At 45.3% G+C, this 26049-nt stretch overlaps 1 protein-coding gene across 3 annotated transcripts in view; it reads left to right on the plus strand.

Moving 5' to 3' along the window:
- The first annotated feature begins 16265 nt into the window (after positions 1-16265).
- SMIM14 (small integral membrane protein 14) overlaps positions 16266-26049 on the plus strand; it is an 83287-nt gene continuing 73503 nt past the window's right edge. The window contains exon 1 of one of the 3 annotated variants that reach the window (XM_062212799.1): positions 16266-16541. The gene's annotated coding sequence lies outside the window, so the exon portion shown is untranslated. Of the gene's footprint in view, positions 16542-17206; positions 17377-26049 lie in introns of those variants that run through there. The other 2 variants (XM_062212797.1, XM_062212798.1) reach the window with 2 other exon arrangements.

The raw sequence follows: 26049 nt of genomic DNA on the forward strand, positions 1-26049 counted from the left end.
CCCTCTCTCTGTAACTCTTTCAAATAAATATTTGAAATATTTTCAAATAAATATTTTTTTAAAAAATGGATGTTGTGATTCATATAAATTATGCATAACTTAAAAGAGATATTGTTTATTTTTAATTCTTCATTTGAAGTTGTCTGTTTTGGTGATTCATGGTCTGCTTTTCTACTTTTCAAAAATTCATTCTGCGTTCTCGCCGCTAGCCACCCTGCACACATCATCAAACATTGGCCTAGAAAGACTAGAGTTCTAGAGGACAGGGATTGAAAGCTCTGGCTCAGGTCAGAAAGCTTGGGTAACCTTAATGTTCCTCAATTTCCTCATCTGAAAAAGGTAACGATAATCTTATATACAGAATCTTTAGAAAAATGACATGCTACACCTAATGCACAGTGTAGGCTTGACACACCAAAAAGCCTCAGCTATTACTGGCTAACGACTATCACATGTCACCTTAGCTTGTCCCTGATGGTCTTCTCTACTTGCAAGTAACTGCTGGACAGTCATTCATAATTTAATGGCAGTTGTTGTCTAATGTAATTTATGGTATTTGGGTGGAGAACTACTTATCAAAGCCAAAGATTATGCATTCTGTTTATGTCACGTTGATTCAATCACTAAATACCAGAATGTGTGTCTTTGGCCCTATGTTACTCAGTAGTTGAGTGATTTAATCATTGGAACTGGTATCTGGTCTTAAATTATATTTTTACATAGGATCTGTCTTCTGGTAGGAAAAGCAGGCCTCCACCCATACAGATCATTCTGCCCAGATACTTTTGTCCTAGATGTTGCCACAAGTTCAGATAAAAATACCTTGGTTTCTATAATCTTGGGATAATATTTCTTTGATTTTTATGCTGTGCTGTTGAAATACTGCCAAATATCCTGTCTTTCCCATTCTTATCTGCTGTATCCAGCTGATCATATGCTCTGTGAACTTTTGCCGTGGCTCTAGTTAACTTACCCTCAAAGACTGAAAATTTTCCATGGGAGGTTTCTGTTTCCTGCCTCTTCCCATTTCAATTCATGTTGGATGCTTCAAAATATTTCACAAAACAAATTGACTTACCCATGAACACCTCCCTTAAATTTTCTTACAGTATCATTTTATATATGAACCATGATGCCTTTAGCTTGGAGAAAGGGGAGATGTGACACAATATATTTAAATATTATAACACCATTTGTTGGGAGGTGCCCATGCTCTTAGGCAACCACACCCTGATAGCATAGCAACTGCAAATTTAGCTAACTATCTTAATTTCAAATAAATCACTATGTGTCACAAATGTTTGTAACTAGAATTAGAGCAGCCAGTTTTGGACACCACCCCCCTACTCACTCCCACCGCGCCCAGTAAGTAGTCGGGTCCTGGAGTTGAAATAGCCTGCTTACTATTTTTCCTCCCATTTTTCTCCTAAATTATGCCATATTGCATCCTTTTGCCATACTTTACTTCCCTTTCTTACTTTTTTTTTAAGACTTATTTATTTATTTGGCAGCCAGAGTTACAGAGAGGCAGAGGCAGAAAAGAGGTCTTCCATCTGCTGGTTCACTCCCCAGATGGCTGCAACAGTCTTCCATCCACTGGTTTGCTCCCTACACAAAGTAGAAACAGGCAGATCTGAGCTGACCCAAAGCCAGGAGCTAGGAGTTTCTGGGTTTCCCATGGGGGTGCAGGGGCCCAAGCATTTGGGCCATCTTCCACTGTTTCCCAGGCCATAGCAGAGAGCTGGATTGGAAGGGGAGCGTCCGGGACTCAAACCAGTGCCCATGTGGGGGGATGCCAGCACTGCAAGTGGTGGCTTAACCCACTATGCCACAGTACCAGGCCCTCCTTTTTTACCATTTCAACAGAGCCCCAGATGATAGCCTAACCTATAGCTAATCTCTATACGTGCACTAATGGTATTAAGAATATTTTTTTGCTAAAGAAGACTCAAAACAACAGTGCTTACAAATCAAGAGTTTATTAAAAGAAAAGGATGTATCAATGTCATTAGAGTAAGAATATACATCACAGTAAAGATTGCCTCACAGCAAGGGGTCCCCAGAGGCTGGGGCAGGCTCCTTGGAGCACTCAACATAAAGGTTGAGGCTGCATGGAGATGCTCTCTCAGATCAGGGGCCACTGATGTAGACACAGAATACCATGGAAGCAGAAAGCCCAGAATGGAGTGTTGGCTGCAGAATATATTTTGCTGGTCACAGAGGCATATTCTGCCAAGTAAACAATCTCAACAGGAAAGCTGGAAGGAGATATAAAACATCAATCTCACAGATACTAATAGTTAGTGTTGAAAAGGTGCTACAAACTTCTTGGACCCAGGGTTACAAAGCAATTCTTTATTTCTTGTCTTGACCAGGGGTCAACACCATGCAAGAACTCTAACAAAATAGTTCAGGCCAATTCCCACCAACCTGCTAGAATTCACTGTCATGGTATAATCTACTGCTCTAGGCTGAGATCAAGGCCTTGTTATGACAAAACAATTCTCTTTAGTTTGACAGAAATTACTTGACTTATGTTAGACATGCACACACAGATTCTAAACATTTGCAATAACTGGTGAAGAATGGATATGGATTTAAACAGAAACTGAGTCATTGAACAATACCAGTGTAATTTTTCTCCCATTTTTACACTGTATAATTTGTTTGCCTCACTGAGATACAGCTATCTGAACTTCGAGGTATACACCTGCTAAATGGTTAAGAATCACATTAGGGGCAGGCACTTAGGCTAGCAATTAAGACACCAGTTGAGACACCTGCATCCTACATCAGAGTGCCTGGTTTCGATTCACTCTGGCTCCTGATTCCTGCTTCCTGCTAATACAGACCCTGGGAAGTAGCATTGATGACTCAAGAAATTGGGTTTCTGCCATGCTTGTGGGAGACACAGATTGCATTCCCAGATGCTGCCTTTGGCCCCAGCCCAGCCAAGACCATTAGCAAGCATTTGGAAAGTGAATCAGAGGATAGGAGTGTTGTCTCTCTCTCTCTCTCTCTCTCCCACAAATTAACAAATCTAAGAGAATTGTAACCACTCTATCATTAGCCAAATCTGTATTTTCCTAAGGTAAATTCTCCTCGGTAAGGATATTTTCCTGCAAAACAAAAATCAGAAGATAGCCATATTAGCATTTTTCTATCTAGTCATAGTTAGAGCTCCCCTTTTCCATTTTTGAGAATTTTCTTGGCATTCAGCTCACTTCTTGGCTCTTCAAATAAGAGTTTTGAGTTCTTCTCCCTGCAGATATGAGTGAGTCCAAGCTAAAATATCGTTTTCTTTTTCTAAGCCTCTTTCTGAATCTCACCAAAACTGTTCTATTTTCCCTTTTATAAACCTTTTCACTGACTTCTTTCCCTTCAGCAACAGTTTAACTTGTGTTTCATTAATCATTAATTTTAATTCTTACCTTTCTCCCTGAAGCAGGTCACTCTGGTTCAGCCACTAGACTAGCCTGTATGGCTGGGAGTATGATGAGAACATGGCCAGACTTCCCTTCTGGTCAAGTCTCAATTGTAGGGGTCAGATTGTGTAAGGAGAGAAAGTGGTGTTATCCTGTCTATGAGGCAACAAAACATCTGCCAGTTAGGCTCAACTTGGCAAGATGGGGAAAGGGATAGTCAGTGTTATCAGTCCCTTCTGGAATTTTGCAATAAGGTTTAAATTAATATACATAGTGTCTTATTTTAGAATGCTATTAAACCTCTGGAAAACTTAATTATGGACAATCTAGGAACAGTTGAGTTGACACTGGAAAAAATTTTGGTGAACTAGGGAAGACTTGTATTCAAGTTCCTGTTATCACTCCCTCCCCATTCTCTTTTCCCTACTTCCACTGTATAAACCTAACAATTTATGTACCCAACTTAGTCCTTGAATATAATAAGAAAAACCAAACTTTTCTCTTACTTTTCTTTCAATACAACACAACACAGAATACTTTTGGGACCAAATGTGTATGTGTGGATTTCCCCTAACAAACAATTCTGACACCAGCTGGGTGTTCTATAATTCAATTCAATTCTCACGCTATCTACTGGAGATAGCATGAGAACCTACAGGTTAAGGACTCAATCACAGAGGACTACCCTTCCTTCAGATGTCAGTTGCAAGTTCCAGGTTTTGAAGTGTGCTTTCAACATATAGGATAAAAATAGAAGTTCCCATGAGTACTTCTCAGGGTCAATAACTAGCTAAGACAGTTCACAGAACTCAGGAAAACACTTTACTTATATATACTCAGTTATTATAAAGAATATTACAATGCAGGTAAACAGCCAGATGAAGAGGTATGAAGAGGTACATAGAGCAAGACATGTGGAAAGGGGAATAGATATTCTATCCCTTTCTGGGCTCATCTGCCTCCAGGTACCTCCATTCCCATTCTTTTGGATTTTTATGGATGCTTCCTTACATATGCATATTTGATTAAATCATTGGCCGCTGGTGGTTGGCTCAATCTTCATCCACTCTCTTCTCCCCCTGGAATGAGGTAATGATAGGGTTGAAAGTTCCAACTCTCACATGGTTGGTTCCCCTGGCAACCGGCCCCTTTCCTGAAGCCATCCAGGTGTCCCCAGCCACCAGTTACCTCATTAGCGTGCAAAAATATGCTTATCATTTTAGAGATTCCAGGAGTTTTAGGAGCTGTGTGCCAGGAAAGGGGGTATGTGTCAGAAAGAAAAACAGTCTGTATATTTATTATTATTTCACAGTCTCTCTCACATTAAGTTGCAAAACACAAACTAGAGGTTTGTAGACTAATCCTCTAATTCTTTGTCACGCCTGTATATTTCAAAGCAGTTGTAATTGGCCCAATTGTTTATTAACCTACTACTTTGAGGGTGATGAGGAATATGATATCTAATACATTACATATGAGTTTGATTTTCGCCTATTATTGCACCATATGGGAAAGGAAAAGAATCCCTGATCTGAGGAAATGTAATTTGGGGGACCGAAGTACAATATTTTTGTTGCAGCTTTTTGATAGCTTTTGCTGTGGTCACTAAATAAGCAAAACTAAACCCAGGATATATATTGTATGGGAGAGACAGATCTCGCCTATACCTCTCCCCTTCCCCATCTTTAATTCTTCTGTGGGCTCTTTGCCTGGATTAGAAGCAAATTAACACCAAGCAGATTAATAAGAGAAGAACATACAAGTTAGATTAATTTTACACTTACATAGGGATCTCAACAAGGCAGTAAAGTCTAAAGAAATGACCAAACCATGATGCATTTATACTTTAAAGAAAATTTATTTATTTATTTGAATGACAGGCAGAGGCAGAGATAGAGGTCTTCCATCTGCTGGTTTACTTCCCAAATGGCTGCAATGGAAGGAGCCACGCCAATCCAAAGCCAGAAGCCAGGAGCTTTTTCCGGGTCTCCAACATGGGTGTGAGGGCCCAAGGACTTGAGCCATCTTCTACTGCTTTCCCAGGCAATAACAGAGAGCTGAATCAGAAGTGGAGCAGCCAGGACTCGAACCAGCACCCATATGGCATGCTGGCGCTGCAGGCGACAGGCTTTTCCCACGGCACCACAGCGGCAGCCCCACTCCTTCAGTATTGAGTTCTGTCAACATCCACTTAAGTAGTAGAAAACATATCAATATAATCTATTCACCAGTTATAGGCTGAACCTTCTCTTTTTGGAGAAGTCAGGAATATGCCAGGCTAATGCCAGGAGCCAAGAACTCCATCCTAGTATCCCTTGTGGGTAGCCGGGAACCAAGTACTTGAGCCATCATCTACTGCCTTCCCAAGGTATACAGTAGCAGGAAGCTGTATTGGAAGTAGAGCCAGGACTCAAACCAGAAAATCTTATATGGATATCAGCAAATAGAACATTATTAATGATTTGAGCTTCCATCTGCGCCATTGGGGTATGTTGTCTTTTGGTCCACTGCTGCATGATTTGAGTTTTCCCATGTTAACTTATTTGAAACTAAGGCATCAACTTATTGATTGCAATCACCTTTGGACCTTGCATAGAGGTTCTTCAGTGAGCATCAACATTTCTTCTCTTTGGTTTGCCCTTGGGATTCCCATAAAAATTTCCAAAGAGGAGCAACTCACATGAGGGTTCCATTTATCATCCAATTATCTATGGCTCACTTGATGATCAAATTGCAAATCCACTGGTACTCAAAGAGTAGGGCTAGTATTTGTTTTTAATTCTATCGTTGCTAGGAATACAACCTGTAATTCAGCCCATTGAACCAACTTGTTCTGATCTGCTTTCATGAGAGTTTTACCACCTACTGGACACAGGGAAATTGCTTTCCATTCTGAGCCATGGCTCTTTATATAGGAATTGTTATCAGTGAACCAGGCAAATTACCTGACATCCTTGAATAATTGGTTAAAATGAGGGGCCAATTCAGCAACAGCTGTAGGCACAGCCTGGCTTAGGCAAATGAAAAGGCTTTCATTTCCAACTATGAGTGGCTGAAGGGTAGGTGAACATATTATTCCTTTTTCTGTTTTACCTAGGAGGGGAGAAATTTCCATTCAGACATTATACCAATTATGCATATAGTTAATGGAGACTCCTCTATAATACGCATTTTTAAAATCATACAGTCTAAATTTTAACCATATCTTAATTTTTACTACTCCTATGGTAACATCCTATAGCTCTCCAGTTAATTCCACCACCCTAAAGTGCTCATTAGCAAGCCTAATATTGCAATTAGCAAACCTAATATTGTACATTACACTCATGTATTCAATAGACCCACAAGTTTATTCTTTATCTCCAGGCCATTTCATCCAGTCTTGGATGAACTATCCTTCAGACAAACATTCTTGAATTAAGGGTGAAAGTTCTATTAACTTTCCATTAATAATATCCTTGGGTATGTGTTGATAGGAAAGATTCTAAATGATTCAAAATTCTGTAATGGTGTACAGTCAGGACTTGATAAAAGAAATGGTATCACTGGGAATGATATAAGATTTACTACAGGCCGGCGCCGTGGCTCACTAGGCTAATCCTCCGCCTTGCGGCACCGGCACACCGGGTTCTAGTCCCGGTCGGGGCACCGATCCTGTCCCGGTTGCCCCTCTTCCAGGCCAGCTCTCTGCTGTGGCCAGGGAGTGCAGTGGAGGATGGCCCAAGTGCTTGGGCCCTGTACCCCATGGGAGACCAGGAGAAGTACCTGGCTCCTGCCATCGGATCAGCGCGGTGCGCCGGCCATGTCGCGCTACCGCGGCAGCCATTGGAGGGTGAACCAACGGCAAAAAGGAAGACCTTTCTCTCTGTCTCTCTCTCTCACTGTCCACTCTGCCTGTCAAAAAAAAAAAAATTAAAAAAAAAAAAAGATTTACGGCCGGCGCCGTGGCTCACTAGGCTAATCCTCCGCCTTGCGGCGCCGGCACACCGGGTTCTAGTCCCGGTCGGGGCACCGATCCTGTCCCGGTTGCCCCTCTTCCAGGCCAGCTCTCTGCTGTGGCCAGGGAGTGCAGTGGAGGATGGCCCAAGTGCTTGGGCCCTGCACCCCATGGGAGACCAGGAGAAGCACCTGGCTCCTGCCATCGGATCAGCGCGGTGCGCCGGCCGCAGTGCGCCTACCGCGGCGGCCATTGGAGGGTGAACCAATGGCAAAAGGAAGACCTTTCTCTCTGTCTCTCTCTCACTGTCCACTCTGCCTGTCAAAAAAAAAAAAAAAAGATTTACTACAGAAATTTGACTTTACACAATATTTGGAGTTGGTAAGATGTTTATATGTGGCTTTTCTGTGTCTTGACAGCATGGCAAGCAGTTAAGCAGTTGAGAAGGATTATGTACATGAAGTGGGGGAGAACAAGGACAAACTAGAACCCATGAGACAAGCTGGAACCTGTCTTTGTCTCTTACCACCTCTAAGCCTCTAATTTCAATTATGCAGGTAATGGGAAAAGAGAAGCTAGTAACCTTCATTACAAAGCTAAACATCTACCTAGCCCAGGCGTCACAGTTAGAGAAGCTGAAGGAGGAGATCCAGCAGCATTGCCTGTGGACTCAGCTGGTGTGGACCAGGCTGCTGCTTCGTACCTCCAACGTGAGCCAGCAAGTTGGTGACAGCATGTGGGAGCTGAAACAGTGCTTGGTGCCTTGCACTGACCTTTAAAGTATAAAAAGAGGATGGCAATGGGTGATTTAGGGAAGGGAATTTCTGGGAATCATGATTTCTGCTTAACTAAGTTAGCACAAGACAGATCCACCACAAGGGGTGGATGTTGTGGCACAATGCAGTAAGCCACCACTTGCGATCTTAATTTATTTCATATGGAAGGCAGACACACACACACACACACAGAGAGAGAGAGAGAGAGAGAGAGATCTTCCATCCGCTGGTTTACTTCCCAAATGCCCACAAGATCCGTAGCTGGGCTAGGTCAAAGCCAGGTGCCTGAGTTCTGTCCGAGTCTCCAGTGTGGTTGGCAGGAACCCTAACATTTGGGCCATCACTGCTGCTTTCTACCACCATTAGCAGGAAACTAGAGTCAGGAGAGAAAGCTGAGCATCAAACCCAGGCACTTTGATATGGGACACAGGTGTCCCAACAAGTATCTCAAACAATAGGCCTAATGTCTGCTCCTTGACATGATTTTGATAGCTTTGATAGCTTCATGTTATAATAAAATATATCAGGCCCATCTTGTACATTTCCTGCTCCAAATTTGTAAGAAGTACTAGTTTATTTAGTGGGAAAAGGTTTTCAAAGACATAAGCTATGTGTTTGGGTACTCATTGCCACTAAGTGGACATGGTTTTTAAGCCTTTTCAGTGGGCCATATTTATTCATTTATTGGAAAGAGTTAGGAGATAGATTTTCTATCTGCCTGTTCACTCCCCAGATGGCCGTAATAGCCAGGGCTGGGCTAGGCTAAAGCCAGGAGCCAGGAGCTCCATCTGGATTTCCCACATGGGTACAGGGACTAAAGCATTTGGGCTATCTTCTGCTGCTTTCCCAGACACAGTAGCAGAGAATTGGATAAAAAATGGAGCAGCTGGGACTTGAACTGCTGCCCAGATGGGATGCCAGTACTGTAGACAACAGCGTAATCTGCTGCACCACAGCACTGGCCCCCTCACATGTATTTTTAGAATGTTTTGTTTATTTTAATCTACTTGAAAGGGAGAGCAATGGTGGCGGGGAGAGAGAGAGAGAGAGAGAGAGAGAGAGAGAGAGAAAGTATCTCTCATCTGCTGGTTCACTCTCCAAATGCCTGCAAGAGCCAGGCCTGTTCCAGGCCAAAACCAGGATGCCAGAACTCAATGTGGTGCTTCCATACCGGTGGCAAGGGCCCAAACTCTTGAACCATTGGATTGGAAACAGTACAACCAGAACTCAAATTGGCATCCCAATACAGGAAGCAGGTGTTCCAAGCAGTAGCTTAACCTTCTGCCTGCCTCAGTCCATATATTTTTTCAATATGCAATGAAGGAATCTGAGCATTAAGATTTAGTCTTGCCGGCGCCGCGGCTCACTAGGCTAATCCTCCGCCTTGCGGCGCCGGCACACCGGGTTCTAGTCCCGGTCGGGGCACCGATCCTGTCCCGGTTGCCCCTCTTCCAGGCCAGCTCTCTGCTGTGGCCAGGGAGTGCAGTGGAGGATGGCCCAAGTGCTTGGGCCCTGTACCCCATGGGAGACCAGGAGAAGCACCTGGCTCCTGCCATCGGATCAGCGTGGTGCGCTGGCTGCAGCATGCCAACCGCGGCGGCCATTGGAGGGTGAACCAACGGCAAAAGGAAGACCTTTCTCTCTGTCTCTCTCTCTCACTGTCCACTCTGCCTGTAAAAAAAAAATTAAAAAAAAAAAAGATTTAGTCTTAATAAAAGCAGTAGAAATTGGGGCTGGTGCTATGGCATAGCAGGTAAAGCTGCCACCTGCAGTGCTGGCATCCCATATGGGCGCCAGTTCGAGTACCGGCTGCTCCACTTCCGATCCAGCTCTCTGTCATAGCCTAGGAAAGCAGTAGAAGATGGCCCAAGTCCTTGGTCCCCTGTACCTGCATGGGAGGCCCGGAAGAAGCTCCTGGCTCCAGATCGGTGCAGCTCTGGCCATTGCAGCCAATTGGGGAGTGAACCAGAAGATGGAAGACCTCTCTCTCTCTCTCTCTCTCTCTCTCTCGGCCTCTCCTTCTCTATGTGTGTAACTCTGATTTTCAAATAAATAAATAAATAAATCTTTAAAAAAATTTAAAAGCAGTAGAAATTAAGAAATATGGCTGTAAGTGGCAAAAAATTGAACATGTTATCTTGCCACCATGTGTGGTCACTTTATGTATCTGTCCCTTTAAAGATGCATGAAGTTTCAACAACATCATCATTAACACCTCAGATTTATCTGGATTTTAGGAATGAATTGAAAACAATGAAATTTCTTAGCGGACTTTTTAAATATTTTAAACCACTTACAAAAAACTTCAGGGCTAGCAATTTTCTATTAAGATATTATGACACTGTTAGGGAAACAAGTTGTCCTATTGTTAAGCCTCAGGCCACCTGTTAATCTCAAACTAGCTAACTGTGTTCTGCTTTTCTTTTTTGCATTCCCCAGAGAATCATTCATCCCTAGTTTCCTCTTCAAAGGTATCCCTCCAGGTATTGAAGGAGAAAGAGAAACAAAGAGTCTTTGGGAAATATTTTATATCTTGGCCTAGGTGGTAGACACATTAGTGTACACATATGTAAAAATTCAAGTTGTATACTAAGATTTTTAATACAGTTTCCTGATTGTCTCAGCACCAACCCTCAACACACTGATTTGCCTAAAGAATACACTAAGTTTAATTGAACTCAACCATGACTGCAGAAGGATTTGACCTTTTAAAGAGCTCAAGAAGTATTTGTTATCATTGCTGGTGATGACTATTTATAGACTGAACTTTCTCCAAGGTCCAAAACACATTTTGCCTAGAAATCAGATACATGATTATCTAAAACTACATTTAGTTGAAATGAGCACTTTTTCATTTTGTCCTTAAGACTTAAAATATTTGACAGAATTTTTTAGGCTATCACATCCTAGTATTTCTGTCAAGCTTCCAAATGAGTATTAGGGTATGGAATGTTCCAGATGTGTTTTCTTTCTACAATGAGTCTGATTCACAATTTTGGTATTATCACCAAAATATTGGTTACAGACAATTGTGCTATAAAGCCTCTTATTTCCTTTCCATCACTTAAGAAAATAAAAGATTTATTTATTTGAAGGGTAGAATTACAAAGACAGACAGAGATCTTCCATCTGCTGGTTCACCCCTAAAATGGTTGCAATGGCCAGGGCTGGTCCAGGCTGGAACCAGGAGCCAGGAACACCATCTGGGCCTCCCATGTGGGTGGCAGGAGCCCAAGTACTTGGGCCATCTTCCACTGCTTTCCTAAGTGAATTAGAAAGGAGCAGGATTGGAAATGAAGCAGCAAACTGCTCTCAAATGGGATGCCAGTGTCCCAGGCAGCAGCCTAATCCACTGTAACACAGTGCCGGCCTCCTTGCATTGCTTTAAGTGAGCTTGCTCGTGCCTCCTTCTCCAAGACTTTGCCCACACATATTTGCCCCTATCCCTGAGCCCCTAGCCCATAGGACCAGAAGTGGACTAAACTGGGCCAATTGGCTACTCTCTCTCTCCCCATAATTTGTAATCGGGATTTCAGAAATGCAAATTTTGATGAAGTAGAGATCAGACACAGCCAGCATGGATATGCATGTGTGCTCACACACAAGTATGATGATAGGGAGGACAGCTGTCTAGGGCCCTGCTATACCACATAGGATCAGTTGACTGTTGGGAGATTTACCATTCCAAACACTGGGAATGCATGCTATAAACTGCCTCCCATAGCTGAATTCCTGGGATCAAGTCCTGCCTCTGCCTCTGCCCCATGTTCCTGCTAATGTGCCTGGGAGGCAGTGTTTGATTGTTCAAGTACTGAGGCCCTGCCACCCAAGTGGGAGACCTGGATGGAGCTCCTGGCTCCTGGCTTCTGCTTGGCCTAGCCCTAGCTGGTGTGGGCATCTGGGGAGTGAACCAGTAGATGGAAGATCTTGATCTTTCTATCTCTGTCTTTCAAATAAATAAACACTAAAAAAAAGAAGAGGAAAAGATACCAGGAACTGGAAACCTGAAACTCAGTCCAGGTCTCATGTGGATGGCAGGGACCTAATTACTTCAGGCTATCACCTGCTGCCTCCCAGGGTCTGCATTTGCAGGAAGTTTGAATCGGGAGCTAGAGCTGAGACTTGAACTTGGGTATTCTGATATGGGATGCAGGCATCTAACTGCTGGGCCAAATGCCTGCTTCTGTGTTATTTTTTAAAATTACTTGACATGTAGAAACACAAACACATTGTAGTTTTTTCACTGTTAGAATTTTGAAAGGTTGAATTCAAAGATGTGACAAGTAACTAGTAAGATGCTATACCACAGTACCTGTGACTCAGAGCTGGTCCTTTCTAACTTCCTTGAGATTGCAATCAGATGCTGAGCAGGGATGCAGTAAGCCAAATGCTTTATTAGGATTGCAGGATCAGTCAAGGCAGTTTACTCACATGGCTGGCAAGTTGAAGCTGTCTGTTGGAGACTCGTGTTCCTCTGCACATGGACCACTTCATAGGGCTGTTTGAGTGGAGTGGCATGGCAACTGGCTTCTCCCAGGGCAATAATCCAAGAGAATGAGGTGAAATGCAGTAACCAGTCCCTTTATGACCTATCCAAGGAGTCACACAGCTTCTGGTGTATTCTGTTGGTCAAACATAGGAGCCCTGATTCAAAGGCCTTATAAAGACTAACCTTTCAGAGGTGAGAGTCATTGGAGGACATCTGGAGGCTAGCTACCAAGCATCCTAACATCTTGATTTCCTGTCATTTACTTTATAAAGCAAGTACTGAGATACAACAACCATACAATTCTAGTTTGGCATCATACTGTTTTCTCAAACACAGCTGTGTTCTCAAACACATTTGTGCACATGGGTGCACCCAAGTGCACAAGATTTTGTTTAGAGTTCCACAAACTGAAGATCCTCTGCTACAGGTCAGCTCACAAACTTCTTCAGGGCACCTGATTCCACCTCAAAATCTCTGAATTTGAGTTGAAGACTGAGATTAAGGGCCCAAAAGCTTGCTTTGTGCCTACTTATAATCACTGTAAATTAACTAGGAAATACTTTGTCTTACAAGAGACCTTTAATTTTCTAGAAACTTTTACCTATGTTCAGTATCCACTGTAACTTGAAAAAAATTCTTGCAGATTATACTAATTTGCTAAAGGTGACTCAGCTTTCTAAACAGCAATTAAGCAAACAGCTGAGTTGGCAGTCGGGTAGAGGAAGATGAAAAGACCATCAAAGTAAGGGAGATGATTTCTTTTTTTGGGGGGGTTATAGTGTTAAATTTATCAAGAATGATCTTTTTTATTCTCGTTACATGAAAGTATGTTCTTGGCGCCATGGCTCACTTGGCTAATCCTCTGCCTGCGGTGCCGGCGCCCTGGGTTCTAGTCCCGGTTGGGGCGCCAGTTCTGTCCCGGTTGCTCCTCTTCCAGTCCAGCTCTCTGCTGTGGCTCGGGAAGGCAGTGGAGGATGGCCCAAGTGCTTGGGCCCTGCATCCGCATGGGAGACCAGGAGGAAGCACCTGCCTCCTGGCTTCAGATCAGTGCAGTGCACCTGCCGGCCGTAGTGGCCATTTTGGGGGTGAACCAACGGAAGGAAGACTTTTCTCTCTAATTCTGCCTGTCAAAAAAAAAAAAAAGTATGTTCTTAATCTTTTTTTTTTTTTCCCAAAGAAACCTTTTATTTAAGGAGTAAACATTTCATAAGTACAACTTTAGGAATATAGTGATTCTTCTCACCATACCTGCACTCCCACCCACACACCCACACCCCTCCCCTTCCCAGTCCCATTCTCCATTAAGATTCATTTTCAATTAACTTTATATGCAGATCAACAATATACTAATTAAAGCTTTCAATAATTTGCACACACACACAAACTGTTTGAGAACAAGTTTTACAGTTAATTCTCATAGTACAACTCCTTGGTGACAGAGGTCCTGCAAGGGAAGTGCACAGTGACTCCTGTTGTTAATTAAACAATTAACACTCTTATGTATGAGGTCAGTGATCACCCAAGGCTCTTGACATGAGCTACTGAGGCTATGGAAGTCTTTTGATTTTTTTTTTCTTTTATTTCACAGGCAGAATTGGATACTGAGCAAGAGCGAGAGAGCGAGCAAGACAGAGAGAAAGATCTTCCTCCCGTTGGTTCACCCCCCAAATGGCCGGCACACTGCACCGATCCAAAGCCAGGAGCCAGGTGCTTCCTCCTGGTCTCCCATGCAGGTGCAGGGCCCAAGCACTTGGGCCATCCTCCACTGCCTTCCCGGGCCACAGCAGAGAGCTGGACTGGAAGAGGGGCAACCGGGACTAGAACCCGGCACCCATATGGGATACCAGCGCTGCAGGCGGAGGATTAACCAAATGAGCCACGGCGCCAGCCCCCAGGAGATGGCTTCTTAACAGCTTCCATCTATCCTAGAAGATAAGCAAAGAGGCACCCTAACTGTGAGCAATAAAGGCTCCTCCTCCTTTGCTTCCCTTAGGTACCTTATATACCAACAGTCCATAATAGTCATTTGCCTGCCCGTTACTTTGTTAGGTTACTAACCCATAATAGTTGTCTTTGCTAAGAATCTGGTGAGCCTTCTTTTCAGGGTCCTTGATGTAACTGGATGGAATCAGCTGAGTCAAAATTGTGACTGGAGCCAGCGCAGAGCACCTGGGACTGACTGGAGAGTTCCCTTACGGTTCACTGTAATGACAGGCGACACACACCTCTGATGACGTTTCAGCAGCCCTCCTCAAAACGTGATGTCTGTCAGTGTGCTTGCCCAAAGGACTTTCCATATCACGTTCCCTCACTTAGTTTCACCCCCATTTACCCTAACTTTATACATTCCCAAACTCCTTTCTGAACCGGATCGGGTCTTTCCGATTTTCTTCCCCTCTCCTCACAGGCCGCACAGTAATAAAGCGCACCTGGTGTTTGTCTAACAGGAGTACATACAGGTGGGGCAGGCCTGTTGTGCAGTAACAGCACCTCTTTGAAATCTTGGGGACTTAGGCTTTCATTTTACCACTGCTCTTATTTTATTTAATTTTTTGACAGGCAGAGTTAGAGAGAGAGAGAGACAGAGAGAGAGTTATAGACAGTGATGGAGAGAGAGAGACAGAGAAAGGCCTTCCTTCTGTTGGTTCATTCCCCAAATGGCCGCTATGGCCGGTGCTGCGCTGGTCCGAAGCCAGGAGCTAGGTGCTTCCTCCTGGTCTCCCATGCAGGTGCAAGGCCCAAGCACCTGGGCCATCCTCCACTGCCCTCCTGGGCCACAGCAGAGAGCTGGACTGGAAGAGGAGCAACCGGGACAGAATCCGGCGCCCATATGGGATGCTGGCGCCGGGCAGGCGGAGGATTAACCAAGTGAGCCAGGGCACTGTCTGTCAACTCACCGACCTAAGAACACAATAGAGTAGCCCTACCTTTCGCCAAGTTACGGAATTCCCCGGACCCCAAAGGTTTAGCGAGGACACCAGCAGGCTAAAATTGGAGCTCCGACTTGGTCTAACAAGAAGCAGGATCCTCCATTCAGGCCCTCAAGACCCACGCATCAAAAGCACGGGCAGGCTTCTTACCAACAGCGCTGCCCTCCCCTCTCCTCCCCTCCCCCTCCGGGCCAGCAGGTCATCTTCGGTCACATATTCCCTTTCATGTTCCTGTTGAACTTTATATTGGTCAGTTTTCTGGTGCAAAATAGCGACAAAAAAAAAAAAAAAAAGATAGGGAAAGCAAGGGGGGGTGGTGGGAGGAGGGAGGTCATGAACTGCCACATCTGACACAGGTTTGTGATCAAAGGCACAAAGGCCTACAGGTGCGCTCGGTCTCAGCGGGCGTCAATTTGTGTCCCCCTGCACCCCCACCCCGGTATCCTAGAGGCTACGGCAAAGTCATCAGCTCAGCCCAAAGGAGACTACGAGAGAGGACAGTCCCAGCAAAGACAAAACAAAGGCCACTGCGGGCCAGCTCAGCAGACAGGGGCCGGCGCCCCGCTTCCTTCACACTCCTCGGCCCCACCCTTCCCAACCGGAACCACATCCCCCACCCTCCGCGCCCCCACGCACAGCGTGACGTGTGCACCCGTAGCGGCTCGCGCCCGGCCCGCGTTCCCCGGCACACAGGGCAGGCGCAGGGCGTGTGCGCATGCTCGGCTGCCGCGTCCGCCGGGGGCTCGAGCCGCTGCTATCTGTTGCGCCGCCGCCCGCGGGAGCCGGCAGATCCGGGTCTCGTGGCTCTGAGTGACGCGGTCAATCGAATCCAAACACAGGAGGGGGAGTCCGCCGGCGGCCCGGAGCAGCAGCGGCAGCGGCGTCCGGAGCGGCCGCAGCGTTCCGGAAGCTCCAGGCGGTCCTTCTGCCGAGACCTGGTCCCGGCTCCCACCCTCCCCGCCCCGTCGGTTGTTGTCTGGGCGGGTGAGTGTCTGTCCCTCTCCCACGGCCGCTTGCCGGCCCCCCTTCCTTCCCCTCAGCCCAGGGTCTCCTGGGGGCTCCTCAGGCTCTCGGGGACTGCGGCAGAGCGGGGCTGCTGCCGGGACTCGGCGCCTCCCGGGCCGGACTGGCGATTCTGCAGCGGGAGAACCGAGCCGGCGCCGCCGAGCGTCCGTGCCCCGGCCGAGGGGAGCGAGACGGGGAGCCCGTGGTTGGGGTCTCCCTGCGGGAAGCCGGGGCTCGGCAGCAGAGTGGACGGTAGCCGCGGGTGGCTTTATTTGGGGGGGCGGCCAGGTCGTCCCCACGGGCGGAGGCGGACCCGTGGAGTTAAAAAGGAGAGAGAGAGAGTGTGTGTGTGTGAGCCGGAAGGAGCAACTCGACAACCCCGAAATCCACACTGGACCCTTCACCCTGGTCCCTCAGCCCTCTCTGGGCATGATGAAGTCGCTCAGAGGCGTCCTTTGTTGTGACGGCTGAGACCGGGGAGCTGCCCTCCTGGAAGCGAGAGCCGCTTAGCCCGGGGTGGGTGGTGTCGCGAATCGGAAGGTTCCCCCTTTTTTCTGCGCGTTGAGTGAGCGGGACCCGAGCTGACGGCGCAGCAGCCAGCCTCGATAGGAACGCAGACCGTCTGCAGGCAGCCGCCGTGGGCGGCCCGAAGTTTCCCAGAGTGGCTGTGTTCCTACGTGGAGGGTTTTCGCCCAGGCGGTATTTGTAGCTGTAGGCAGTCGGGATGTTTTCAGTCGCCGGAGTTGGCAGCACCAGGAATGTGGCCTGGATCCTAGAACGCGTAATTTTTTCAATCAAGAGAAGCTCCACGCAGGTAATACTCGGCGTTTGTGGAAAGAGAGCTTGCAGTCTGGGTGTTTCATTGTCAGAAACTGCGCGGGCAGCGGTACGGACGATCGCTCGGCAAGCCTAAGACCTTGCAGGTGTTTTGAGTCCTGAGCCCCTTAGGACGGTGCGGGGGGGCTGCGTTCCCTTCCTGCCACTTTGAGGTGTCTGCTCGCGCGAGTTCCTTTACAGCTGGCTCTGAGCCTGCCGTCCTCACCCAGCGCTTTGGAGACCGAAAACCAAGCCTTTTTGCCCTAACTTGGTTTTAAAAAACAGCCCCCCCGTCCCCGCCGCCGCGGCCACTGCCACCACCACCACACGGTCGTATACGTGTTCGAGGAGGAAGGACAGAAGTGTGTGCTGATTGCCCCTTAGGTAACCCAGAAGGAATTCTTAATGAATTTCAATTACTTCTTTGAAGGGTATGTCCTTGTGGTATAACGTGGCCCTCTTTAACTTTTTTCCTACCGTGCCTGCCATTGAAATCTTTTTTCCTTACTACCACAGCTGTAATCCCGATTTAGATAAACAATATTTTTTTCTTGAAGTTCCTCTTTTTCAGTTGTTTCCCTTTTCTGTTACCCTATAACTGAATATTTTTGCTTATAGGAATACTTAGTGGTAATAGGAGGAAATGTTGCTAAAAGCAGATAGGCAAAAAAGAAAATCATCAATAATGCTGCCACCCGTATGTCACCAAAGTGTTAGCAGTAGTTTCCATCCTTGCAGATTTATTTTTTGTATTTATGTAAGAAAATCCTGATACCATACCGCATGAGCTTTTGTACAACCTGCTTTTTCACACACTGGTATTTCTTTCTTAAGAAAATTTAAATTTTACCAGTGAAACACTTTTGGACCTTAACTTTTACGGAATATTCACAGTGTTGGGGAAATTGTAATTCTTAAAATTATGGTGTTAAGAGCGTTCCTTCCAAATAGCTATGATGATAAATTCGATTTAAGACATTAATGTGCATCTTTAGGCAAAGTTAGGCTTTGCTTGTTCAGATCCTGGGAGAGCAGGCCTAGCCTGCATTGAGGATCCGGAAGTCTGAAAAGTTCTTGCTGAGTTGGTGGTTTGATTGGAGTAAAGGTTTAGTTCTGTTCTGTGGTTAGGCCATGCTCCAAATGCTGACCAGCTGTCCAGGTCCCCAGCAATAAGGTCCTGGAAGATTGACTTTACATATCCTCATATGTTTGATTAACACTGGATCTTGGGTGTGTGCCCATTTAGTCCACATCTTTACCAGTGGCACTTAAAGGGCCAACTGTGGAAGCAAATGTTGTCATCTTTAGCTCAACTCTGAAGGAGAAGTACCAAGAAATAGCCTAAATCTCCCTAAATCTAAAATTTCTCAAACCTTTTCAACCTTTGTATCCCTTTCACTTTTCTCTCGAGTAATTGGTCCCCAGTGCTTACTACTCATTATGTGACTTAGTTCTTTTCCTTTGGTTTGCTTTGAGTTACAGCACTTAGTGTGTATTCTAGTCCACTTCTTCCTGTCCCTGTTGCCACCACCTTTGCTGAAACATCACCACTGTCACCTATTCTACTGCTGTAACGTTCTGGTCCCCCTGCTTCTACCTGGGCCTTGTATGGTACATTCCTCTTACCACAGTGTAAAGAGCCTTTACAGTGTGTATCAGATCATCACCCCTTTGTTGAAAGTCTTCCATCTAAGGTCAGAATGAAAGCCAAACTCCTTACCTGGACCTGCCTGATACTGCCTGCCTCTCTGAGCTTTCCTTGTACCCCTCTGCCTAGCTCAGTATTCTGGAATTGGTCACATCTGTTTCTTCTTGTTGTTCAGCCCCAGTGGAATTGTTAACCCTGGAACTTGCCGGCTAGCTTTTACTTGAGGGCCTTTGCACTTCCTCTATACTGTATGGCTTCAGAGCTCTTCTACCAGGTCTGTCTGCTGTGACTTGATTGCATCATGTCATTCAGGTCTCTCCAGATATTGCCTCTTCCAAGAGGTTGCCCTATGTCGCCATTCTACTTTTTTTTTTTTTTTAAGATTTATTTTCTTTGAAAAGCAGTTACAAAGGAGAGGGAGAGAGGGAAATCTTCCATCTCACAGGGAGAGGGAAGGGTAGAGAAATCTTCCATCTGCTGGTTCATTCCCCAAATGGCTACAACAGCTGGCGCTAGGCCAGGCCAAAGCCAGGAACTTCGTCTGGGTCTCCCACTTGAGTGCAGGGGCCCAAGGACTTGAGCCATCTTCTGCTGCTTTCCCAGGAGTAGTAGCAGGGAGCTGTAAGTGGAGCAGGTGTGACTCAAACCGGTACCCATATAGGATGCTGGCATTCCAGGCGGTGGCATAACCTGTTTTGCTACAACACTGGCCCCCATTCTTTTTTTTTCCCCCCACAACATTTATCTCTATCTGGAATTCCCTTATTTAATTTGTTTTTTACTTGAAAGGCAGAGAAAGATGGGGAGATCTTTCATCTGCTAGTTCACTTTCCAATTACTTGGAACAGCCAGAGCTGGGCCAGGTTGTAGCCTGGAGCCCAGAATCCAAACTGAGTCTCTTATGTGGGTGGCAGGGACCCAAGTACTTGGGCCATCTAAAGCCTTCCAGGCCGTGCAGGAAGCTAGAATTGGAAACAGAGGCAGGACTTAGACCTATGAACTCTAACATGGGATGCTGGTATCCCAGGCAGTGTCTTAATAGCTGTGCCAAATTCCTGCCCCTATTTTTAATATTCTGTCTCCTTCACTGGAAATGAAGCTCTTAGAGAATGGGGACCTTGTCTGTCCTTTTAAAGATTGATTTATTTGAAAGGCAGAGTGACATAGATGTCTTCCGTCTGCTGGTTCATACCCCAAATGTCCACAACAGCCAGGGCTAGACCAAGCTAAAGCCAGGAACCCTGAAAACCATCCGAGTCTCCCATGTAGGTGACAGGGACCCAGGTACTTGGGATTTCATCCACTGCCTCCCAGGTGTATTAGCAGGAAGCTGGATTGGAAGCAGAGCAGCTGAGAGTGAAACACTCCAATATGGTATGAAGGCGTCCCAAGTGGAAGCCTAACCTGCTGTGCGACGGTGCTAGTCCTTTATCTTGTTCACTGCATTGTAGGTACTCAGTATTGGTTAAATGAAAAACACTTGGCGAAAATGTAATCCCCTTGAACATATACTCTATTTTAGATTGGTTCATTCTGTGGAAGAGCCCTAATTTTCAGCTTTTTATAGGAGGGTAGTGCCTTAATTCGCTTAAGTAATTCTTCACATTTGGGCCAGAGAACACTCATATTGTACTTAAAACCTATGAAATTAATCCCAGGAGGAAGGAGTCCCCCGAATCTGCAGTTTCAACAACTCCCTAAGGTGATTTTAATGCACATTAAAGTTTCAGAATGTCTCGCAGTATTTTAATGGCTCTTCTCAAAGGTGGTTTCTTGCTTTTTACTAGTGATGATAATTGCCATTTTCGGGGAACATGCTTGATGTGGCAAGTACTGTGCTAAAAATTGCTCTTACGTATTTTTCATTTAACTGCAAAGCAACTCAGATGTGGGTTTCCCCACTTTGATTTTACAAGTGCAGACACAGTGACAGAATCTTGGATTTGAACCCACGTCGACTGTGGAAACCACTTCCCTGCTGCTTTTATACTACAGTGTTTAGAACTGTATTCAGTACTTTGGTGAAAATAGGCCATGTTTTAGTTAAGGACAAGATAGTGTTTTCTGTCCCGTTTCCAGTCCTGTCCTTACTGAAGTCTATTGTTGGTTGCTTTTTCTTGTTTGTTTTTTTGTTTTGTTTTTTTGGCGTGAAGTTGGACAGTTGGTAAGCAACCTTAAGAAACATTCTATAGGCCGGCGCCGTGGCTCAGCAGGCTAATCCTCCGCCTTGCGGTGCCGGCACATCGGGTTCTAGTCCCGGTCGGGGCACCGATCCTGTCCCGGTTGCCCCTCTTCCAGGCCAGCTCTCTGCTATGGCCCGGGAAGGCAGTGGAGGATGGCCCAAGTGCTTGGGCCCTGCACCCGCATGGGAGACCAGGAGAAGCACCTGGCTCCAAGCTTCGGATCGGCTTGATGCGCCGGCCACGGCGGCCATTGGAGGGTGAACCAACGGCAAAAAGGAGGACCTTTCTCTCTGTCTCTCTCTCACTGTCCACTCTGCCTGTCAAAAAAAAAAAAAAATTGTATAAAGGCTCCTAGGTCATCATACTTTGATGTATCCAGTGCTGACAGGAGTGCACCAGACTTGAAGTAAATTTGGAGTGTTTTCTCCTTGTGTCTTCATATTCCCCACACCAAAACCCATCTTGCCCGTTCTACTTTGTTACACTCATTTGAGTTCTTCCTACACTTCCTCTGTTGGTTTAGGTGTTTTGTAAACCTCAGGTTTCTCACTATATGGCTCTCTTCGAAATAAGTTTAAAAAATGTTAAATTTGTGTTGATTGGGGGGAAGGGGCAGATTTCAAACCAGAGAAATACTTGTTTTTCATGTTCCTGCCTTAGTGTTGCAGCCTGGCCATTTGCTTCTGTGGAGGCTCGTCATACATGAGCTCTACAGAGCTGTAGTCTAACCCACTTTGGGCTTTTGTATAGAGACATGTATGTCTCCCATATTTCACCTGCTGTTACAGAAAGATTGCAATGAACAGTAATAGATAAAGCCAACAGTAGTAGAATCTCTGTCCTCTTAGAAGTCAAATCTGTATGTGTGTTTCTGTCTAGTCTTATTTTTAAAAAACATGTATTTGGTGTAAATGAGATATTAACCCATATATGCTTATATCCTAATTTTTGTTTTTGTTTAGCATAATGAGCTTTTTATTATGGCCTTAGAAGCTTTTTAACTGGTTATAAATTTATGTAAGATATTTTGAATAAAGTGACTTGAAATTTTCATTTAATGTTGGACATGAATGTTTCAGTCTTTCACCATAATACATAATATTGTAATGATCTATAGCTTTAAATGGTTAACCCAAATTCTGAATAATTAACAGCAACCAGCCCAATTTTAAAAAGGAGCCATACTAAAGGCATTTTAATGATTGCAAAATTATTTTAATCAAAATTCAAATGCGTTCAGCATGTATATACTGGCATATGCCTAGAAAATTTGCATGACTTTTTTTCCATAAAGATTCATTATGTTTACTTGAAAGAGTGACAGGGAGAGACAGAGGGAGAAAGCAGTCTTCACCTGCTGGTTCACTCCACAAATGGCCACAGCAGCTAGGGCTGGGCCAGGAGCCAGGAACTATACCCTGGTTTCCCATGTGGGTGGCAGGGGCCTAGCACTTAGGCCAGCTTCCACTGCTTTCCCAGGCACATTAGCAGAGAACCGGATTGTGAGTGGAGTAGCCAGGATGTGAGCGGGTGCTCTGATATGGGATGTTGGCTTTACAGGCAGTGGCTTAACCCGCTGAGCCACAACACCAGCCCCTACTTGAAAGTTTTGAATAGAAGTTACCTTTGGGGAGAGGACAGTACCTTTTACTTTTCTGAGTTGTTGATTTTTTTTTTCTTTTTACTTTCGGTGTTTGAAATGTTTCACTATAAATGTGTATTGATTTTTAAAAACATGAGCCCTTTGGAAAGTGTATATTTTTCTAAACCAGTTTTTCAGTGTATAGTATATATTGTAAAGAACGGTTTAAATGATAGTATTTTTATTTTGGAGAAAGAAGTTGCCTTGTTGCTTATTTTCATACTGAATTTTCATTTCCTTGTTTTCTTTTTTTAAATTTAGGTCAAAGCACAGATGTGAGTCTTAGCTTTGTGAAAGTACTGAGTGAAACTGATTTATGCTTGACTGCACTCATTGACAAGTGTTACATGTGGGAAGCTTTCAAAATTTTAACAGCTAATAAAGACACTTCAAATCAGTTAGGGATGCAGTGAGCATCTTCATGGTATATGCACCAGACTTAGAGGTCATTTTTCTGACTGCTACTTGTTTTGTCTTACCCCATAGTTTTTTTTTTTTTTTAAACAAGTTTAATTTTTTAAAAAATATTTATTAAAAGGCAGAGTTAGAGAATCTTTTACCTGATGGTAGAATAGAGATCTTCTATCCCAAATAGCTGCAATGGCTGGGGCTGGACCAGGCCAGGCCAGAACCAGGAGCCTGGAACTCTTATCTGGGTCTCCCACATGGGTGACAGTGGCCCAAGTACTTGAGCCATCTTCTGCTGCTTTCCCAGGTGCATTAACAGGGAGCTGGATCAGAAATGGAGTAGCCAGGACTTGACCCAGCACCCATATGCATCACAGGCTGTTGCATAACTTGCTGTGCCACAACGCCTACCCTAAACACGTTAAATTTTTACATAGTACTGTTGTACCTTGGTCTGTGGGGGATTGGTTCTATAACCTCCTTGCATGCCAAGATATAATTTACACATATTCATCTCCAAATCTTTAAATCATCTCAGGAGTACTTATATTACCTAATGCAATGTTAATTCTGTGTTATTGTTTATGGAATAATGACAAGGCAAAAGTGTGTATATGTTCAAATACAGATGTAGTGTTTTTCCCTGAGTATTTTCCATCCATGGTTGATTGAATCCATGAATGTGGAATCCAAAAATATAAAGGGCTGACTGTGTGTATTTTAAAAGTTATTTGTTCATTTGAGAGGCTCTTGCCAAATGCCTGCATTGGCCAGCCCTGGCCAAAGCCAGGAGCTGGGGACACAATCCAGGTCTTCCGCATTAGTGGCATGGACCCAGCTGCTTGAACCATCAATGAGCATCCCAGGGTGCTCATTAGCAGAAAGTTAGAGTCAAGAGTGAAGCTGGAGGCCCGGCACTGTGGCGTAGTAGGTAAGGCCGCTGCCTGCAGTACCAGCATTGTTCAAGTCCCAGCTGCTCCACTTTCCATCTGGCTCTCTGCTATGGCCTGGGAAAGTGGTGGAGGATGCCCCAAATCCTTGGGCCCCTGTACCACGTGGGAGACCCAGAGGAAGCTCCTGGTTTTTGGCTTCAGATCAACCTAGCTGTGGCTGTTGTGGCCGTTTGGTGAGTGAACCAGTGGATGGAAGACCTCTCTCTGTCTCTACCTCTCTGTAACTCTGCCTTTCAAATAAATAAATCTCTTTTTTTTAAGATTTATTCATTTATTTGAAAGGCAGAGTTACAGAGAGGCAGCAGCGAGAGAGAGAGAGAGAGAGAGAGGGAGAGGTCTTCCATCTGCTGGTTCATTAGCCAGAGCTGGGCTGATCTGAAGCCTGGAGCTTCTTCCAGGTGTCCCACGTGGGTGCAGGGGCCCAAGGACTTGGGCCATCTTCCACTGCTTTCTCAGGACATAGCAGAAAGCTGGATCAGAAGTGGAGCAGCCAAGACTCAAACCAGCACCCATATGGGATGCTGGCACTGCAGGCAGCGACTTTACCTGCTATGCCACAGCACGGGCCCCAATAAATAAATCTTAAAAATTTTTTTTTAAAAAAGTGAGGCTAGGACTGAAACCTAGATACTCCAGTATGGAATGAGAACACCTTATATGCTAGACAAAATTCCTACCTCTGTATATATTTTGTTACTTTTTTTAAAAAAAGATTTTATTTATTTATTTGAGAGACAGAGCTATAGACAGTAAGAGGGAGAGATAGGGAGAAAGGTCTTCCATCTACTGGTTCACTCCCAAGTGGCTGCAATGGCCAGAGTTGAACTGATCCGGAGCCAGGAACTTCTTCCAGGTCTCCATGTGGGTGCAGGGGCCCAAGCACTTGGGCCATCCTCAACTGCTTTCCCAGGTCATAGCAGAGAGCTGGATCAGAAGAGAAGCAGCTGGGACTCGAACTGGCACCCATATGGGATGCCAACACTGCAGGCAGAGGATTAACCTGTGCCACAGTGCTGGCCCTATTTTGTTACTTTTAGCAAAGGTAATGTAGAGGAAACAACCTTTCTTGGGATTTTAGACAGACTTTAAATTCTCTGATGTTTATTGAAGAGGTACTTATTAATAACATTATTTTCTTTTTAAAAAATTTTTACTTTTAAAATTTATTTGAAAGTGCAGAGACATGGAGAGCTCCCATTCACTGGTTCATTCCGGAAATAACTAACATCCAGAGGGGCTGGGGCCAGAGTCGGGAACCTGAGTGCAGTTCAGGTCTCCTATGAGGGTGGCAGAAACCCAGTTACTTGAGCTATTACTGCTAACTCTGAGATGTGCATTGACAGGGAGCTAGAGTCAGGAACCAGAGCTGGGAACTTGAACCCAGGCACTGCAGTGTGGACTGTGGGCATCTTCACTGCTAGGCTAAATGCTAGTCCAGCATTGCTTGCTTTTTTTTTTTTTTTTTTTGACAGGCAGAGTGGATAGTGAGAGAGAGACAGAGAGAAAGGTCTTCCTCTGCCGTTGGTTCACCCCAAAATGGCCGCTGTGGCCGGCACATCATGCTGATCCAAAGCTTGGAGCCAGGTGCTTCTCCTGGTCTCCCATGCGGGTGCAGGGCCCAAGGACTTCAGCCATCCGCCACTGCACTCCCAGGCCATAGCAGAGAGCTGGCCTGGAAGAGGGGCAACTGGGATAGAATCCGGCACCCCAACCGGGACTAGAACCCGGTGTGCCGGCGCTGCTAGGTGGAGGATTAGCCTGTTGAGCCGCGGCGCCGGCCCAGCATTGCTTTCTTTAGCACAGAAGTCATCATCGTGAATGACGTTTATTTTTACCT

Source organism: Lepus europaeus, chromosome 16 (genome assembly GCF_033115175.1).
Source record: "Lepus europaeus isolate LE1 chromosome 16, mLepTim1.pri, whole genome shotgun sequence".
Taxonomy (NCBI): domain Eukaryota; kingdom Metazoa; phylum Chordata; class Mammalia; order Lagomorpha; family Leporidae; genus Lepus; species Lepus europaeus.